Genomic DNA, 21,929 nt, shown 5'->3' on the forward strand with positions numbered 1-21,929 from the left:
ATTAAAAAGCAGAGATATTACTTTGCCAACAAAGGTCTGTCTAGTCAAAGCTCTGGTTTCTCCAGTAGTCACGTATGGGTGTGAGAGTTGGACTATAAAGAAAGCTGAGCACAGAAGAATTCATGCTTTTGAACTATGGTGTTGGAGAAGACTCTTGAGAGTCTCTTGGACTGCAAGGAGCTCCAACCAGTCCATCCTAAAGAAAATCAGTCCTGAATATTCATTGGAAGGACTGATGCTGAAGCTGAAACTCCAATACTTTGGCCACCTGACGTGAAGAACTGACTCATTTGAAAAGACCCTGATGCTGGGCAGGAGGAGAAAGGGATGACAGAGGATGACATGGTTGGATGGCATCACTGACTCAATGGACATGAGTCTGAGTAAACTCTATGAGTTGGTGATGGACAGGGAGGATTGGTGTGCTACGGTCTGTGGGTCTAAAGAGTTGGACACGACCGAGCGACTGAACTGAAGACATAAAACTTTTCCGGGATCTCTCCAAAGACTTGTCAATTTCAGGAGGCCCACATTTTTTCATTGAAATGGAAGACTTAATGTTCAGTTGCAGCTTCTCTGGTCACTGGATGAAGAAGTCACTTAAATCCCATGGTGCCCCCAGAGCATGATCATGAGATCCTCTCAGGTCCTGAGCTGCATCTAAAGTGATGTGACCTGCCATACACATCCTATATCAGCCATTAACTATCAAACAGAGGAAACTTTTCCAGTGAACTCTAAGGAAATCTGAATAGTCCTATGACTTTATGGCTGATATTAAAGTCACAACTAAGCTTTAATGAAAATTGTGTTGTATAAATAAAATCTGAAAAAAGATGTATTTCATTAAAAGTCTAATTCATTCTTTTCATTAAAAGCCATGTAACCAACTAATTTAAATACTTAAACTAAGATCATGTTTTAGTAAGATTATTCATGCATACAACAACTTTGGGGGGAATTTAGTTAAAAATAGTTTCCTTTTAAAGGTAGCACTGAAATCTACAAGCCCAGAAAAAATTTCACCTATTTATTATTTTTTCTTCCTTCTCACATTTCAGAATGATTACTAAACACTTTCTCATAAACATTAAAATATACAAAGATAACATCTGATGATCCTCTTTATTTATCAATGCCATTTTGGAAATACAGTTCTTTGCAAAACTGGTTTTTAAAATGTAACAATGGCATCAGGGAAATCTAAACATCTTTAACCAGAGCAGCGTACATGTTCAATATTCTGATCTACTGATCTCCATCTTACAAAGCAGAGGTCAAGACAACCTAAGTAGAGTCAGGAAGTCTGTCAGGATTTAGGTGGGAAATAGATGAAAAGAGAGGGATTTCATTTTTCCCTACAGAGTTCTGATGGGGCCATTCTTATGGGTTTATCTTAAACAAACAGGAGGGTTGAAATTTTAAGGTTTTGGTTCAACTCTACACTGCTTCAAATTATGAACAAATGAAAAATAATCATGGCTCATGCTATTGATTGCTTGTCGAATATTATACTTATCTGCATATTTAATAACTAATCTTTGCATGCTACTTTATTGTTTATAAAGAACCATCACATGCAAGCTCACTCACTCTTTAAATTAGCTCCATGAAAGATCCATTTACCAATGATTAGGTTTCAGATATCATGTGAACAGTTTGTTGAAAAACAGTTTTTTGTCACACATAAAAGGGTGACAGAACTAGATATGAGATCCAAATATGGTGACTTCATCCCATGTTCATCCCACTAAAGGATACTCCCTCTGACAAGGCAATTTAACATCAATTATGTGATGCAATGATTTGCTACAGCCTATTCTGAAATCCCTAGACAAAGAACAGCTACCCACTCCAGGATCCTTGCCTGGAGAATTCCATGGATAGAAGAGCCTTGTGGGCTATAGTTAATGGGATCAGAAAGAGTCAGACAAGACTGAGTGACTAACACTTTTACTGTTTCACTTTTTCATGCTGAAATCCTTAGACAAACCATGCAGTCCTGTAAAAATTTTTGACATATAGAATTAAGCTAGAATGGTTATTATGAACAAAAAAATGGAAAAACTGAAATATAGAAAAGCTTAATAAACTAGATGAATGACTGCTCAACTTGGAATATTCACTTTAAATTCGTTCTCACTTTTGGTGCTTCCCAGGTGGTGCTAGTGGTAAAGAACATGTCTGGCAATGCAACAGATATGAGACAAAAGTTCAATCCCTGGGTTGGGAAGATCTCATGGGGAAGGAAATGGCAGCCCACTCCAGTATTCTTGCCTGAAGAATCCCATGGACAGAGAAGCCTGGCAGACTATAGTCCACAGTGTCACAAAGAGTCAGACATGGTAGAATATTCACATTAAATTATTTATTACTATGGGCAACCTTAAACTCATTTTTATCTTAAAACATATACAAATAAAACTATAGAGCCAGAACAATTTAACTGACTACCACAAATTTCTGAAACTAACACTTATCTTTTAGCCATGCTGCATCCCAGAGGATACAAAAATACTTTAAAATATGTAAGTTTGTAAAAGCATTTTAGAGCATATATTATGAAATTACCCAGCAGCCATCATGTCTCTCAGCACTCACTGTCCAGGTGTCTTTGGAATTGCTGTCTGGAGGAAGGAGCTTGAGAAGGCATCCAACACTTGGCACCACTGCCTTCTGGCATATGCCAATTCTCTCTGATACAGTTTGCACTCTAAGGCTGCTCGGAGCAGGTGGCTTCCGCAGTAGGACGAGAGTCGTGTAAAGATATTCATGAAATGAATATTTATGAATAATCCCAATCTTCACTTTAAGTGTAAGGGGGAAATAAATTTTAAACCAAGAACCTTAGGAATTGCTGATCTAAGCCACCATCTTTTAAATATTTACAACCTCCTTGTGTTACTTCTGAAATCCTTTAATCTGAAGTACAGTAAATAAATTAGGAGAGCAACACTGAATCCACCAGAGAATTCTGATAAATTCTCTTTAGCATGAGCAAACCAGTCATTTATGTAAATTGTTTCCTCATTTTTGTGCAAATTGTTTTTTTAATATTAATTTATTTATTTTAATTGGAGGCTAATTACTTTATAACATTGTAGTGGTTTTTGCCATACATTGACATGAATTTCAAGCAAAGTCAAATCGCTTTGTTATTCAATTAAAGTCTACTTTGTGACACTCACTTAAGTCATGCCACTGAAACCTTCTTTTAGATAGTTCAATATTGGCAAGGCCATTTTTGCAAGATTATGGAAGTTACATATAAGAATTGATATTTTCCAATTCTCTTCCATAAACACATTTTTTGGGGTCTTGTTATAGCTTCAAAATGGGACAAATGGTCTAATGACAGAAAAACAACATATCTGAAATAATACTGTTTTATAACATTCAGTATGTGCTAAGTCGCTTCAGTTGTGTCCAACTCTTTATGACCCCATGGACTGCAACCTAACAGGCTCCTCTGTACATGGGATTCTCCAGGACATACTGGAGTGGGTTGCCATGCCCTCCCCCAGGGGATCTGCCCTACCTAGGGATTGAACCTACATCTCTTAGGCCTCTTGCATTGATTGGTATCTGGGTTCTTTATCACTAGTTCCATCTGGGAAGGTCAATATTCAGTATATTTGCCACTTCCTGTATGCAATTTACATTTGCTCATTGAAATCTTCCTGTGTCCCAGAATATGTACTTCAAACTTTTAGATTAATAAAATTCATTTTTAGAATAGTTTTAGGTTTACAGAAAAATTGAGTAGAAAGTACAGTCTACCAAATACAACTTCCTGGTGCACACATCTGCACAATTTCCTTTATTATTAATATTTTGCATTAATGCATGCAATGAACTGTACTGTACACCTGCTTGAATTTCATATCAAATCCCTAAACTTCAATGTGATGGTATTTGGAAATTCAGCCTTTGGGAGATAAGCAGGTTTAGATGAAATCATAAGGGGTGGGCCTCTCATGATGGCATTCATGCACTCAGAAGAGATCAGAACTTTCACTGCCATGTTAGGACTCAATGTAAAGGCAGTCATCTGCAAGTCAGGAGAGATCTCTCCAGGACCTGCTATGCTGGTACCCTGATCTCTGACTTACAGCCTCCAGAGCTGTGAGAAGATAAGTCTCTGACACCAAGACACCCAATATTTTGTTACAGTAGCTCAAACTAATACAATATGGTACATTTCTTAGAACTTACAAACTAATATTAACACATTGCTATTAACCAATGTCCACAGTGTACATTGAACTTCCCTTGTGGCTCAATTGGTAAAGAATCCGCCTGTAGTGCGGGAAACCTGGGTTTGATCCCTGGGTTGGGAAGATCCCCTGGAGAAGGGAAAGACTACCCACTCCAGTATTCTGGCCCGGAGAATTCTATGGACTGTATAGTCCATGGGGTTGCAAATAGTCGAACACAACTAAGCAACTTTCACTCACAGTGTACATTATAAATCACTATTTGTATTGTACATTCTATAGGTTTTGACAAATGTATAATGACATGCATCTACCATTACAATATCACACAGATTAAGATACCCTTAATAAATATGTATTTTAAGTACTTTTCCAGATTGCTGACCAACTGACATCTCAGTACTTTCCTTTCCAGTATAAAGGAAATTATCTATTTAAAAATTCTGTTGTATACAGAGTCATTTCACTTTCCTTCATTACTACTAGATTTAATTACTTTGTTTCATAAACCAATTTCTTTAAATTGATTTCACCAAGCAGTATGAGCTCAGAAATAATTCTAATTAATGAAATTGTTAGTCATGAGGGGATTCATAGAAGTATTTCACTTACGCCAGGGAAGCCTGACGTGCTGCAGTCCATGGGTCGCAAAGAGCTGGACATGACTGAGCGACTGAACTGACTGACTGACACCTTAACCAGGTAGTATAAGAGCCACAGAATCAAGACTCAGTGCCTCTCTATGGGGCAACAGAAAGAAGCAGAGGATGCTTTAGAAATATATGGGAAAAAAATTTATCTCACACATTCCATTGCTCATTGCCACAACATTCGGTAGAGTCCCTAACATACAAATATTTCTTAAATCCCTATAATTCTGACTCTACCTCTACCTCCACTGGAAACCACTGTAAGAAAACACCTCTCTGATCTCCCCTAAGTTAGCTGAAGGGCAGGAGCTGAGAAAACCTTCAGAGAGAAAACAAATTTTGAGTTAGATTTTTATGGATAAGAAACCCTTTAATATTCTAGAAGAAAGAAATAGTATCTAAGGGCACAGAGGAACCAGAAACTTAGTTATTGTGATGTCTTATTCTGTGACTTATGAGGACAAAGTAGAATAAGCAGTTGGAAAGCCAGGCAGGGACTACATATACTTTATGAAAAAACTGCAAATCTCATGCTTGTATGATGAGGCAACTGTATTATCTGCAGCCAATTCAAGTATGGATAATTTCACATTTACTAGTCTCAGTGATATCAGTAAGGAACAATGAGATCACTGTTGTGCACTGTAGCTGAAATCGTGTGTCAGGGAAGATTGTTGGGGCAAAAGTTAGCACAATGTTACTGATGAATTATAGAGGGTTTTTAAAACAGTGAGCAACATCTCTGAAGCTCATGACATCTCAGAGATCTTTTAAATGTCCAAGTACAAAGAGATAATATGCACATTATGTGGGAAAGATAAAGAAATTGATTTTTTTAATTGACAAGTAAAATTCACAATTATTTACTGACTACATGGTATTTCTTGGGAGTCAATATAGGCATCAGCTAATATTTTTAATATTAATATAGTTTAGAAACTATACTAAGCATTTTAGATGGTCAATTATTCCATGGTAATCCTTACAATAACTTTATTAGTTAAGTAGTAGTATTTATTCCTAATATAAAGAAAAGGTAACTGAAGTATCTATAAGTAATAACTTCCTTACAGAGTTGTTAAGGTAGCAGAACCAGAATTCACAGCCAGTTCTGGCTAAATCTAGGGAACAAGCTCTTTATCACTGAGTTATTTTGACATGGTGGGATAAATAATTATGAACCTCATTCTTCTTCAAGGAGCAGAATACTGCCTAACATGAAACAACCAACCAGGTAGAGGAATAACACTGTAGTCCACATCCTCTTGATAAACACTGAGTAACCACCAAGGTGTAACAGTCCTGTGGTAGCATTTTTCCTGGATATTAAGAACATTGCTATATACAGTGCTATGGAAGTCTATCATTTTTAGATTAGTGCTCAAGTTATGACAGCAAAAGTGTCCTAGTTGTACAGGATCACAAAGACTAAAATTACCAGTAACTATAATCTCCAGATTTGAAGAATCAGATGCTTCTATTTTTTTTGTCTGCCACCTTGCTGCATGACAAATGTTTTTAAACTCTCTGGACTTTCAGTTGTTTATGATCAAAATAGGTTTAACAATACAAAGCAACCACAAAAGCCTGTTGTAAAGTACTGGTAATACAACTGGTAGTGCGTGTGTGGGGGATAAACTGCTTCAGTCGTGCCAGACTCTTTGCAACCCTAAGGAATGTAGCCCGCCAAGGTCCTCTGTCCATGGGATGCACCAGGCAAGAAAACTGGAGAAAGTTGCCATGCTCTTCCCCAGAAGATCTTCCCAACCCAGGGATCAAACCCACATCTTTTACATTCCATGCATTGGCAGGCAGGCACTTACCACTAGCGCCACTTGTAGGGGCTTATAAATGAAAGTGCTGCTTTGAAAGCACTGTCACACTTCTGTCCCAAGACTACACAAAAGGCAGACCAGTAAGTCACCACTGTGTAGGCAAAGAGCCAAGTGCTTGAATTTTAGAGAATGGCACTGTCCTCTAACATCATCAAAATGTAATATTTTTACTTGGTTTCTCTCAGGCACAACATACAGTCAAAACAAATAAATATTTTAAATCATTGACACAAATAAAACCTAAAATTAGTGAAACCATATTCCAGTACTATGTGACACTTATTGTTTATTTAAAAAATTACTTTGAATACTTCAGGTCAGTTCAGTCGCTCAGTCATGTCTGACTCTGCAACCCCATGAAGCGCAGCACGCCAGGCCTCCCTGTCCATCACCATCTCCCAGAGTTCACTCAGACATCCATCGAGTCAGCGATGCCATCCAGCCATCTCATCCCTGGTCGTCCCCTTCTCCTCCTGCCCCCATTCCCTCCCAGCATCAAAGTCTTTTCCAGTGAGTCAACTCTTCGCATGAGGTGGCCAAAGTACTTGAGTTTCAGCTTTAGCATCATTCCTTCCAAAGAACACCCAGGGCTGATCTCCTTTAGTATGGACTGGTTGGATCTCCTTGCAGTCCAAGGGACTCTCAAGAGTCTTCTCCAACACCACAGTTCAAAAGCATCAACTCTTTGGCTTTCAGCCTTCTTCACAGTCCAACTCTCACATCCATACATGACCACTGGAAAAACCATAGCCTTGACTCGACAGACCTTTGTTGGCAAAGTAATGTCTCTGCTTTTCAATATGCTATCTAGATTGGTCATAACTTTTCTTCCAAGGAGTAAGCGTCTTTTAATTTCATGGCTGCAGTCACCATCTGCAGTGATTTTAGAGCCCCCCAAAATAAAGTCTGACACTGTTTCCACTGTTTCCCCATCTATTTCCCATGAAATGATGGGACCAGATGCCATGATCTTCATTTTCTGAATGTTGAGCTTTACGCCAACTTTTTTACTCTCCACTTTCACTTTTATCAAGAGGCTTTTCAGTTCCTCTTCAGTTTCTGCCATAAGGGTGGTGTCATCTGCATATCTGAGGTTACTGATATTTCTCCCAGCAATCTTGATTCCAGCTTGCGTTTCTTCCAGCCCAACGTTTCTCATGATGTACTCTGCATAGAAGTTAAATAAGCAGGGTGACAATATACAGCCTGACGTACTCCTTTTCCTATTTGGAACCAGTCTATTGTTCCATGTCCAGTTCTATCTGTTGCTTCCTGACCTGCATATAGGTCTCTCAAGAGGCAGGTCAGGTGGTCTGGTATTCCCATCTCTTTCAGAATTCTCCACAGTTTATTGTGATCCACACAGTCAAAGGCTTTGGCATAGTCAGATCATGAACTCCTTATTGCCAAATTCAGACTTAAATTGAAGAAAGTGGGGAAAACCACTAAACCATTCAGGTATGACCTAAATCAAATCCCTTATGATTATACAGTGGAAGTGAGAAATAGACTTAAGGGACTAGATCTGATATATAGAGTCCATGATGAACTATGGACTGAGATTTCTGACATTGTACAGGAGACAGGGATCAAGACCATCCCCATGGAAAAGAAAGGCAAAAAAGCAAAATGGCTATCTGGGGAGGGCTTACAAATAGCTGTGAAAAGAAGAGAAGTGAAAAGCAAAGGAGAAAGGAAAGATATAAGCATCTGAATGCAGAGTTCCAAAGAATAGCAAGAAGAGATAAGAAAGCCTTCTTCAGCTATCAATGCAAAGAAATAGAGGAAAACAACAGAAAGGGAAAGACTAGAGACCTCTTCAAGAAAATTAGAGATACCAAGGGAACATTTCATGCAAAGATGGGCTCGATAAAGGACAGAAATGGTCTGGACCTAACAGAAGCAGAAGATATTAAGAAGAGGTGGCAAGAATACACAGAAGAACTATACAAAAAAGATCTTCATGACCAAGATAATCACGATGGTGTGATCACTCACCTAGAGTCAGACATCCTGGAATATGAAGTCAAGTGGGCCTTAGAAAGCATCACTACAAACAATGCTAGTGGAGGTGACAGAATTCCAGTTGAGCTATTTCAAATCCTGAAAGATGATGCTGTGAAAGTGCTGCACTCAATATGCCAGCAAATTTGGAAAACTCAGCAGCGGCCACAGGACTGGAAAAGGTCAGTTTTCATTCCAATTCCAAAGAAAGGCAATGCTAAAGAATGCTCAAACTACCACACAATTGCACTCATCTCACACACTAGTAAAGTAGTGCTCAAAATTCTCCAAGCCAGGCTTCAGCAATATGTGAACCATGAACTTCCAGATGTTCAAGCTGGTTTTAGAAAAGGCAGAGGAACCGGAGATCAATTGCCAACATCTGCTGGATCATTGGAAAAGCAAGAGACTTCCAGAAAAACATCTATTTCTGCTTTGAATACTTATTATTTATTTTAAAAAAACCTACTTCAAATATTGAGTAAATGATCATTACCGGTTGCAGTTCAATGATTACCTAACTTACAAAGTTTTATGCAGAATACATATATAAAAACATTAATATGGAGATGAATGCTTATTTGGATAATTTACTGAGCTTACATTAAGTACCATCAAATGCTCTTCAATTTCCCATATTCTTTTATAGCTATTTTTAAAATTAACACTAACTGTACTTTAAAACAGAGATTGCATTCCTAATATACTATGACATTTAACAAATTACTTATGATATTTTGAAGCTAAGCATTTAAATTAAGGTACTAATCACTTAAACTCAGAGGTGGCATTATGTGTTTTTAAATTTTATGATCTATAGATTCAACATGTAATTACCGTATTTAAGGAATGATATTGAAAGCATTTAATTTTGTAAAAGAAATAATATAGATATAGTTAAAGAAGGTTTATTCAATTTAAATCAAGCACAAAAATACATTTTAATCAGAATCAATGATTCTATTGACTGAGACAAAATACTGAACTTCTACTTCCAAAACAGCAATGACATTTTTAAAGTAGAAATAATTGTAGTTTATTAGTTTATATTTACCAAACATAAATGATGTTTCCTTAAATATACTTGGCTGGTAAAACAATTTTCTGGGAATTAGAGACAAGTTATTTCATCTGGCTATGTTTAAATATACAAATGAATGGTCATTAGTGCTCTACATACTGATAGATTTTTTTCAGTTGGTTAAACATAATGGCTGTTTTCGTCTTTCGGTGTATTTATAAATGCAAGCAGCTTTGCTACATATAATTATAAATCACTGGATTATCTTTCTCTTTGAGAAAGATTCTGACCAAGTGTATAAACATTCAACCAACAAAAAATGTTGTGTGAATTCTTAGGGACCTTAATAAAAACCTTTCTTTTTCTTTTCTTAAAGGAACATCTGATGTAGTTTCATGTTTTGACCTAGTAGTCCTTGAGCTCACCAACTCTGAGTCCATGTGAACATTACCAGTCCTAGACTGAGGGCACCACAGCCAGTGTCTCCCAGGATTTGTCCAGGCTGTGACTTTGTGGGGTTATTAGATATGTGAGGATAAAGACTAACAATTTTAGAGTAGGATGTTCTTATATGGCATAAAATATTCCTAAATGACCTGCCACTGACCTGGAAAAATTAATATGCCTTTACCATCTACACTAATATCCTTCCCCATGTAGAAAATTGTCAATATACTTAAACACTCTCCCAGAATATAAAATAACATTAAAAAACATTATAAAATAAGAACGAAAGGCATAGAGGTCTGAAGCATAAATTGAATTCCACTCTGGTCTTGTGCTAAGAAATAGATTGCTTTTGTAGATATAAAGATTGAAAAGGCACAGCCTTATTGGAAAGTAATAGTGTGTTTGAAAGTAAGCCCTTAGGATCAAAAATGTCATTATGTACTCCCATGACTGCTACTGCTAAATCGCTTCAGTCGTGTCCGACTCTGTGCGACCCCAGAGATGGCAGCCCACCAGGCTCCCCTGTCCCTGGGATTCTCCAGGCAAGAACACTAGAGAGGGTTGCCATTTCCTTCTCCAATGCATGAAAGTGAAAAGTGAAAGTGAAGTCACTCAGTTGTGTCTGACTCCTAGCGATCCCATGGACTACAGCCTACCAGGCTCCTCGGTCCATGGGATTTGCCACGCAAGAGTACTGGAGTGGGGTGCCACCATGACAGTGTCTTTCTAAATCACTTCCTGTTAAGGATTGGCCAAGGCTGTTCCAACCAGAGACACTACTGAAAAATCTGCCTGGTTGAGAAGGATCCACTGTGCTTAGAAACGTAATAGAAAAGACAGAATAAATAAGAAACCACACAGAAATAAAGTTTGTGTGGTACAGACCCCTGAGGAAAGCGAAAGTGAATTCCATGTGTGGAGGGGAAAGAGATACTTATCAACTCTGGGGTCTCAGGCAAGAAATTAAAGCGAAGGAATAAAGATAAAGCAAAATAATATTGGATAATGCCAAAAGGAATGGGATAGTGGCTGTATCAACACGGGGCAAAATGTAGGAATCCTGAGCATCTATTTTTATGGGCCACCCTCTTCATGTGGTGGTACTGAGGTGGCTGACAATTCCTGACAGAGAAAAGTGTCATCTATTCAGCCATTAGATGTTCACATTTAGTGAGGCATATTGGCACTGATGTTGAGGGTGACCCCAAACACTTGCGTTAGAAGAAGCACAGGTACTGAGCTGGCTGAGGGTTGGAGGATCCCAGCCCCACAAAACCCCTCAAACCACACTATCCCTTAACCAATTCTAGCTAGCAAAGTCCTAACTCTGTAAATAAAATGCAAAATAAACGCCTGAAGAAAAATATCACATTTCCAAAATAATGCATTAAACACAAGAAGGGTTACAAGATAATGGGTTATGTCAGACCACTCACAACTATATAATCTGATTAGAGAACTAACAAAACAATAACTGGGCTAGCATACTAAATGGTTAAAAATATATAGTTTCTAATAAGTAAGGAAATATTTCAGTAAATACAGGATTTTAACTTTCAAGAAAATTTGAAGACAACCGATGGAAAGGGAGCTAAGGACCTATTGAGTCAACTGAGCTATAAAGCACAAAAGGCACAATCTGGGAGTACTCAGCTAAAGGACAAAGTGCATGTCGCCCTCAAGGGAGGAAAAACGACATTGGACAATGTATGAAGAACCACATAACTTCAGCTTGCTGTGTTCAGCTGTGCTACTGTACTTTGCTTCTGTTACTTTTGGTGCAAGATGTTAATAGTTTGGAAAAAATACATATGAACCAATCTAAATACACATTATATTAACATCTTCCCTGAATTAACCAACTGTATATCAGCTAATCCAATACATTTGAGTTTGCTAAATAGGTAAGGAAAAGGGGAAAAGTATTGAATTTTGAAGTTCAAAGCCATAAAACAGAAAAAGCACTGGTGGCCTCTAAGCTGTTTTCTCCACTGAGTTGCAACCCACTTTTCAATCAGTAAGATGCCTGGAGATCCAGAATGTAAGACTCTGAAATTCTCTGCAGATCAGCTATTTGGGAAATCTGAGCATAGTGATTGCTTAAGGAATTTTAAAAATGCAATGTTTCTTAAATCATCCTGTGGACTGATGAGAAAGTTTTAACTTGATTCACCATTGAGATATAGATTATCATAGGTGCAAAATTTCCATGTTCTCTCAAACTGGATTTGACATCAGTTGTTAGAGTGGAAAATGTTTTAAGTCAGTTGTAATAAAAACTCATTAAGGGAAAGATAATATATTTAAATTACAATAAATTTCATTAATCCTGCAAAAGAAAAACATGTATAAATAAGCCTTTTTATTCTTCTCTGATCTATGATGATCAGACAAATGTGGCATATTTCAGAGAGTTTCATTCTGTTTTGAGCATAATAATATTAATCAACCAGATAAGAATAACAGGAAGGTAAAAGCCTTGCAAACATATTATAAGAGGAAGAGCCAAAAAGTCTGGGCATATTCTACTAAAAAAAGGCAAAGTGAGGGAGTTTGTTATTTTAAAGGGCCATATCATAACAGAAAGAAGTAAACCTCTCAGTTGGTATAACACAAGGCAGAACCAAAATGGTCAACAGAATTTGAGTGACAACAAGGTCTTACTCATAGTAGGACATATCTAATATCAAAGTAGCTAGTTGTATAAGATTGATTTTACCAACACTGAAAGTATCTTGGATGAAAAATGCTAGTATCAGGGATGTTGCAAAGTGCATTTCAGTACTGAGTGAAATCTGGACTAGATGACCTTTAAGCCATACTCTTTGACGTTCTAAATCTTTACTCTTAACCATTTGGTGATAATGTACATACAGTGATGATGCTTCCCTGGGCTCATTTGCTTATATGAACGTTTCTGAAATTTTGGCTGGACATCAACATCAGGAATTTTTGAAATGTACAAATATATGTTCCATTCCAAGCCCCTTGAGGAGTATTTCTGTTCAAGCCTGGGCAGGAAATCTATATTTTCAAGGGTAATGAGTGATGATACTGCGTCCAGACGTCTGTACAAGGCATTGGGCTCATAAGGTCACAATGGACTCCATCCCTTTACTGACTGATTAGGTTTTCAAAGTTGTGTTCTAGTGATGAAAGACTAGGCACTTTAAAATCAACAGCCAATTTTATTATGGGAAAGTTATGTGTGAAAGGAGAGCTAAACAATCCTACTACTACTACTAACTGTAATAATTGCTTAGAGGACAGGAGCTGTGCCTAGCACTTCATATGCATTGCCTAATTTTATTAGTAGGATTTCCCAGGTAGATTAGTGATAAAGAACCTGCCTGCCAATACAGGAGACTTAAGAGACACCGGTCCAATCCCTGGGTTGGAACGATCCCCTGGAGAAGGGCATGACAACCCACTCCAATACAGACTCATGAGTCAACCTCTAAAAACAGCTTTTGTTACTTCCCTGGAGGAGGTAGTGTCAGGATACTTGGATTGCTGAAACCACAGACTACGAAAAACTTAGCTGTTTGAAATCAGATCAGTAAAAATGGAACAGTCCACTGTTGCCTAGGGGATCTGAGCGACTCTGACACTGAGAAGCAGCCTCAATTTCCAACCCAGGTACAAAACTTAGATAAGGTTTTTTTGGACACGATGTTTAGCATTCATCCTAACTTTGTAGTTTCCAAGGAAACAGAATCCAGAGTCCACTTCTCAATTCTGTCATGTTCAGTGCTTTACATCAGAGCCTTGCTTTTTTTTAGCATTATCAAAATTCTGCTCTATTTAAATGCTATGTAAACGCCATCCTTCCCTCAAGTCCTATTTTAAACCCTATTCCTTTCTTTACTTGGTGAGATGCTCCATGGTTACCCTGGTGTGCCACCTCTCTTGATGTGACAAGTTAATAAGCCTAACTCTATTGGACTATATACATGGCCTGGATGTTCTTTATCAGATGAGTTGTATCAGTAGTTATTAAAGTCCTTAATTTAAAGATCAGTTGAATGGGTCTCCAAAAGTACTCAGGATCACATAGGAAGTGACAGAACTGGGATTCCAACCCAGGTCTATATGATTTCAAAACCCATGCTTTTAACACTATGTACACAGAGTCAGAGAATGTTGGAGCTGAAAAGGTAACTCAGGTATGCCAGACTGCTAAATTTAAATGAAGAACTAGGATTAGAATCCAGGTAACCCCATCTCCCAACCCTCATCACGTGGGTAGTTTCATTTTTGTTCAGCTGCCAATCAGCAACTTTTCAAGTTTTTCCTTTAGCTTGAAACTTCTGTGGGCCCAGTATGTTCCTGGAGTTTGGGGGATATCTGGAGCCTTCAATGAGACTCTAACACTGGTAACTTCAGGCAGTACCCAGAACTCCACATATCCCCTGATTATTTCTTCCCTGGATGGATGAGAATATAACCAAATCAAATGAACACATTTCAGTTTTCATAACTGCTGAAACACAATGCATCAACTTTCTAGATATAGTTAAATAGACTGTACTGTGCTTAGTTGCTCAGTCATGTCTGACTCTGCAACTCCATGGACATAGCCTGCTAGGCTCCACTGTTCATGGGGATTCTCCAGGCAAGAATACTGGAGTGGATTACCATGTCTTCCTCCAGGGAATCTTCCCAACCCAGGTATCAAACCCAGGTCTCCAACATTACAGGCAAATTCTCTAACAACTGAGCTGTCAGGGAAGCCCCACTATTTCCCTAAAATGAGCAAATTCTGTGAAAACATCATCCTCTTTTATTCCACTCATCCAGGTATCAGAGTACATGGGTAACTGCCTATGCTAAGTGTCTAGTCAACCCTGAGTTCACGTCACCCAAGTCCTGCCATTGTGAAGCTGTATAAGACAGCAACAACCATCAAAATGCAAATATTTACTAATTATGGCCACTTTTAAAATGAAACCCCTCAAATCCTACTAAAATATCTCTTACTCCTTAATGACAGCATCCATCAAGAGCAACTGATTTTTAGACTGGGAACTATCCAATGCTATTCAATGCAAATATAAGAGAAGTTAGTCAACATCATGCAAAAGACATGATTTCATGCAGTGGTGGAAGTGTTATGAGAGAACTGCCCTGATAAAATACATAGGAATTATTAAACAGTAACTGGTAAATTTATATCTTTTAACAATTGAAGAGAGAAATTACAGAATGAGCTGTTTAAAAGACAATGATTTGCATGTCAAAGGAACAAGAGAATTTCTGAAAAAGTTAGGGAATTCCTTGAAGAGTTTTGCAAAAACAAATCTCTTTTTGATTGTGCTATGAAATCAAATGATAAGATTTAAAAAAATAATAATCTCATATACACATATTATTCATCTATTCTTATCCATGCTAATATATCCCCACAATTTTAAGATAATTTATTTTGTGTTCACCTTTCTTTTGCAAGATAAAATTCTAACTAGAACTTTACTTTTAAGAAATTTTAGGACCCATTTAAAATGTATTAAATTTAAATGTCTGCTTTCTACTAACAACTATCTGGATGGTGGGAACTCTTCAACCTGTTTTTTTCAGTAAGAAATTTTGGGGGGGAATCCTCACTCTCCCCTCTCCTTCATAGCTTGACCATTTTTCCTTCCTTGGTTGTATCTCCTTCATTACATAGAATGTGTCCACAAACATCAGCTCTTTACTTAGTTCTATTGTCTCTGGTTGGCTTCCGTGGCCCCATCTACCAAAGTGGTCTGTAGATCAGCCACTTCTGATTACCTGGGAGCTTGTTAAAAATGTAGAACCTCACGCCCTGCTCTCAGCATCTGAAATAGAATGTATTTACATTTTAACAAGCTCTCCACCCCTCAGTGATTCATATGTACCTTAACATTTAGCCCTGTTCTAGATGATTCCCCAGCACTTTTTCTTCAATACTCTATTTCATGGAGAAGCAAATAGCAAACCCCTGCAGTATTCTTGTCTGGAGAATTCCATGGACAGAGGAGCCTGGCAGGCTACAGTCCATAGAGTCACACAGACTTAGACATGACTGAGATCAACCCTGGGATTTCTTTGGAAGGAATGATGCTGAAGCTGAAGCTCCAGTACTTTGGCCACCTCATGAGAAGAGCTGACTCATTGGAAAAGACTCTGATGCTGGGAGGGATTGGGGGCAGGAGGAGAAGGGGACGACCGAGGATGAGATGGCTGGATGGCATCACAGACTCGACAGACATGAGTCTGAGTGAACTCCGGGAGATGGTGATGAACAGGGACGCCTGGCGTGCTGCAATTCATGGGGTCGCAAAGAGTCGGACACAACTGAGTGACTGAGCTGAACTGAACTGAAGTGACTTAACATACACACACATACAGAGGCTGATCAATAAATCCCTGTTGAATGCATAAGTAATTCACCATGCAATAAACACTGCTCCTCAAATAATTCTAAATGCAAGTTTTATAGAAAATACTAACTTATACATGTATTTTGATAGATATTAATATATTATTGAAAGGTAAACTATATAAGAAAGGACATATTTTATCATGGGCATGTTTCTGAATCACTCTTAGAAGAAAAAGCTATTAATGACATGCACATGAATGACATACATTTTGAAAAGAAGTTATGAACAATCTCCAGCTTTAAGTTCAATAACTTCTTGAAGACTTTATGGACCACAGTAAGAGGTCAAGTATAGCATTAGCATGCATGAATGTTCAGAAAAAGGAACTTTTAGTTTGTTTTTTCTTAAATAGCGTTGAATGAGTAGAGAGGTAAAACATAAAACTTCCAAATTGGAGGTGTAAAATACTAGAATTATCTGTGCTTAAACTGTAGCCATACAGCCTAGGGAACACATCAAAATCACAGGAGAGTGGAAGATGAAAAGAAGGGAGAGAAAACAGGGAGAAGGGAAAGCAGGGAAGGGGGACGGGGAAAGAACACATTGCAAAGATGATCTACTTTCAATAATGGCAATATCTCAGCACTCTTCATGCTATACTGTGTCTTCCCACCTTTTAGCAGACACTTGACAAGAAGCCTCTACACTAGAATTAAATTTTCAGCCATAAGCTTTATGACTCAGATTATGTATAAATATTAGAATTCTAACTACTGTTGATTGACATGTACAGGTAATTTTAAATACAATTTTTTTGATAATTCAATGTCCTTCAAGAGCTTTGATATTTCTATTGCATCACCTCTTTCTCAGAGAAAATGCTGTTTTCACAATAATGTTCACTTTTTCAAGTCTCTTTTTTCACGTGGCAGCCCTATATTGTAATGGTTTAGGTAAATATAATGGGCTTATTAATTGGAAGAGAAGTAAAAATGTAAAGTACTAGCACAAATGATACATATTAACAAAGGAAGGGCTGAAGTATACAATTCTCTACATTTTGAAGCATAAGACAAAATCCCTGTGACTTAAATTTTATTTGGGGGTCCATAGTAAATGACACTGTCCATTTCCTGGAGTGAAAAATTAAGAGAATTAAGAGCTAAACTTTTAAAACTAGTTCAAGCACTATATTTTTCCTGACCATTTCACTATAAGGTACCATCTCCTTTTCTTTTACTCCTCCAGTACATCTATAAGATTAGAACTATTTAGTACTCTTGCCTGGAAAATCCCATGGACAGAGGAGCCTGGTAGGCTGCAGTCCATGGGGTTGCTAAGAGTCAGACACGACTGAGCAACTTCACTTTCACACATTGGAGAAGGAAATGGCAACCCTCTCCAGTGTTCTTGCCTGGAGAATCCCAGGGACGGTGGAGCCTGATGGGCTGCCGTCTATGGGGACGCACAGAGTCGGACACGACTGAAGTGACTTAGCAGCAGCAACAGCAGCTCATGTGTACATATTTGTTTATACTGTTACATTCCCAGATTGATAAATTACCCAAAAGATGAAGCTGTACCCAATTAATCTTGCATTTTTCAGTATATTATTCTTTCTGGACCAAGGAATATATTGAATACCTAATAAATGTTTAGTAGATCAGTGTCTTTAAAAGTCAATGACAAGATAATGACATACTTCTGCTTGTTTTTCTAACAACAATTTATTATCAGAAATTCATTACCAACAATTTATTACCAAAAAATTATACATAAATAATCTGGGAAATACAGAGAGAAAAAAAATATTAAGAAGCAGAAAAAATGATTTGATTTCAATAACAAGAGACAACCTCTATCAACACTGTTTTCCTTTTCTTATCCATTGTTAAGTTCATACATATGTCATTGGACCCCTTTTAGATGAGTATTCACAAAGGCAGCTATTTCTAAGTCTAATTATTTATGCCCTCCTAAAACTGTTTTTACAAGGCCAGTAGTTCTTAAATGTGTTGAAACAAAAAAGGACAAGGGAATGAGGTAATGAGTTTGTGCAGCGTCACTTATGTGATGGTTATTTTAATGACCTGGCTTTAACTGTTTTTCTGACCACCTTTCATAGAACTACATAACTCTTATGACACTTTCAGTGACAAAGCTTGCCTGATGTTTCAAGTTCAGATCTTTGGACATTTACATTTAACTATGTTTGTCTGCTGGATCTTTCTTGAAAAATTACAAAACAACCTTGACTACACATACTGAGGGGACAATGCTGACAAATAAGTAGCTAATGCTGCTACGTATAAAGTAACTCTCCAAGAGCTACTGCTATTTCTGTGAATTTGGTAAAAAGCGGTCTACAAATGTAATCTTCTCTTATACTCTGAGGTTCAGTGTTATTTACTACTACCAGAATTTTAGTTCCAGCTAAACGTTTCAAATGTCAAGAGGGAGATATGCTTTAAGAAACAACTTACAACAAGCTTTTAGAAAACTGCACATCTCAAGATTCCATTTTATTCTTTCATGTTACCACTGGAATAGTCTTTTCTGATTACCAGGCAATTTTCCAACCTCTTTTGGGATTTCTCTTCCTAAACAATTTCTTCCAAAAGAGTTTTTGGCAATAATCTGACACTTTGGTTTGCCCTCATAAGCTGGGTGAGTTAGAAAAACCTGAAAATAGAGTCCAAAGAAAATGAAGCAGGGAGCGAACTCTTACCTGAGAGTCAGTGTCTCCCTGATGACAGCCTTGATCTGACACATTCAAAGATGAACTCAATAAGTGAAGACATGTTACTTTTAATTTTTAGGTTCAGCTTTAAGTATTCATTTACTGAGATCATGCAGTGACTTCACTGCAATGCTTTCCCCAAATAACCCCAATTATTTAAAAAAGATAAAGTTTGAAATAAGTAGTTGCTTTAATACTGTTATTGTATGGGTATGTGTGTGTGCATAACACTTAAGAGCATTCTTAGAACAAGACAGCTGGGGTTCAAACACTACACTTGCCCTTAATTAGCTGTGTGACCTCAGCTAGCTTACTTAACCTTTCAGTATCTCAGTTCCTCATCTACAAACTGGTTATAGTAACAATACCAATCTCATAGAGGTTGTGTGAGAATTAAATGAATTCATACAAATGAAGTTCTAAGAACAGTGCCAGGCAGACAGGCTTAAATAAGAAGCTCCTCAAAGCTGGCCTATGGGATGTATATGTTTTAAATCCTTTCTAGGATATTGTGAGCAGTCATTCCCTTTGAATCAATCATATTAGAATCAAGAATATTTTCCACTTTTAAAACTCTTAAATCCAAACTATTTTATCGGTAATTTATACAAGGTTTGGTGATCTTCACTTCCTCATTGCTAACAATTTCTGTCTCTATTCTTTCTTCTATAAAAGTGGGGAAAAGATAAACATCTTTTGCACTAGAATAATGATGACAAATACTGATTGCAAACCCCTTGTTTTCTAGGTCTTGTGATAAGGGTTATATATGTAAGTGATTATTTCATCCCCACAAATTCCTAAGGAATCAGATTCTCTTGTTATCCTCAATATATACACAGGGTCTGGGCAGTCATACAGCTAGCCATCTAGTCTAGTAGCATCAAAGCAGAAAATAAGGAAGGGCCTGTGTGACTGCAAAGATCAAACCTGAGGTCTTAAATATGGCACTATATCATGGAATGGACTATACAGGAAATTCAGTTTAATTTCTTAATTTCCCAGTAGAACAACCTGGAGCAAGGCAATGAGGAAGATGATGCAAAATTTAAGTCTTTTGCCTTATAGTCTGAGGGGCTCTCTTTGCACCACTTTGCATCCTCCTTCCCTCTAGCTCAATCCTGGATTTATATTTTCTTACTTCTTCAATTTTGAGTAGAAAGTCAGAGGAAAAAAACCATGTTTGCCCTGAATATATTCCTCCCCCACACATCCATTTTTTTCTCCTTTGAAGTAGCAACAACAGCTGCCAACAGAGGATCCCCCGGGCTTATACAGCATCAGTCAGCTTCACAGATGAAGGCAAAGATGAGAAGACAGAAATCCCTCCTTTAGAGAACTTTGCTAATGTTTTTCACTCAATTCATTCTTTCTCAGTGAACACTTTTAAGACAAGACTGAAACCTCAAGGCAAGAATGGCAAAGCACTAAATTCCAGGAGCCACAAGTGGTCCCTAATTGATTGCCAAGGGACAAAGGAAAGGAAGTCAAGTGAATGGACACTCAGATCTCCATCTTCTCCAATTCATTTTATTTAAACCTGTCCTTTCCATAGCCTATAGTCTCTTCCATCTCCCCCTATGTTATCAGAGACAAACTTCATTAGCCAAAGGCAAAAGGAAAAGAAGACTGCTTTCATATTTATTTACGGTTCCAGTGACTTGAGGCTTATCAGGAGAAGTCAGAATACGAGTTAGAGACAGTACTTCTTGGCTTACACCAGAAGTGCTTGCATTCTAAATCTCAATTTTGGAAGGAAAAAGCATTCTTAACTTTTAAGTATAAACTATCTTTATGCTCAGGTATACATTCATTATGTACAGACACACACATGCAAAATGCAATAATATTACTCTGGCTTATTTTGCAAAAAATAGAGGGGTGCTCTATTTCAACTTTTGCATTTAAAAGGGTCTCCTTCTAACATGAGGGAAGTTCAAGGACAACACAGTAGTATATTAATTTGTGCACATATTTACTAGGCATGTACTGCCATGTACTAGGCACTCTCCTAGGCATAGAGAATACCCCAGTGAACAAAATAGGCAACATTCCTGCTTTCTTGAAGCTTTATTTCTAGGGGAGAAACCAAGTAAAAAACAAGATGAATAATTATATAGGATCTTAACCTGTGGTAAATTCTATGGGAAAAAAAAAAACTGCAAATCAGCAAAGGATAACATGAAATGATTAGATGAAAAGTGTAGCAATTTGAGACAGCATAGTCAGCAAAGATCTTATAAGAAAGTGATCTTTGAATTAAAACAGAAAGGAAGTGAGGAGACATTTGAGAAACTGGAATTCCGCCAAAGAGCAATTCCAAAAGTCCTGAGGTAGAAAATTATCTTGCATCCCTGAAGAATGAGAGTGACTCCATTGAAGAGAATGAAGGGAAGGGTTATAAGAAATAAGATTAGAGAAGTAAGAGAAAGCAGATTATGCAGACCCTTACGGATCATGCTAAACATTGTTGCTTTAACCCGGGTGAAATAGGAATCTAGTAAATAACTTAAAACAGAAGAATAACATAATCTGACTCATAACAGAATCACTTTGATTAGGGGATTACAAAAGGACTGAAGTGGTACAGGGTCAATAACTTGTGGCTCTTGTAACAAACGAGATGAAAAGATGATGGTGACTGGAGCAGCCTGGTAGCAGTGAG

General features: G+C 37.6%; 1 protein-coding gene across 1 annotated transcript in view; it reads left to right on the forward strand.

Moving 5' to 3' along the window:
* The window catches only part of OLFM3 (olfactomedin 3), a 231,194-nt gene that overhangs the window by 153,864 nt on the left and 55,401 nt on the right, over positions 1 to 21,929 (forward strand). The gene's annotated exons all lie outside the window — the stretch shown is intronic.

This window comes from Oryx dammah, unplaced genomic scaffold (assembly GCF_014754425.2).
Source record: "Oryx dammah isolate SB20612 unplaced genomic scaffold, SCBI_Odam_1.1 HiC_scaffold_28, whole genome shotgun sequence".
NCBI lineage: Eukaryota > Metazoa > Chordata > Mammalia > Artiodactyla > Bovidae > Oryx > Oryx dammah.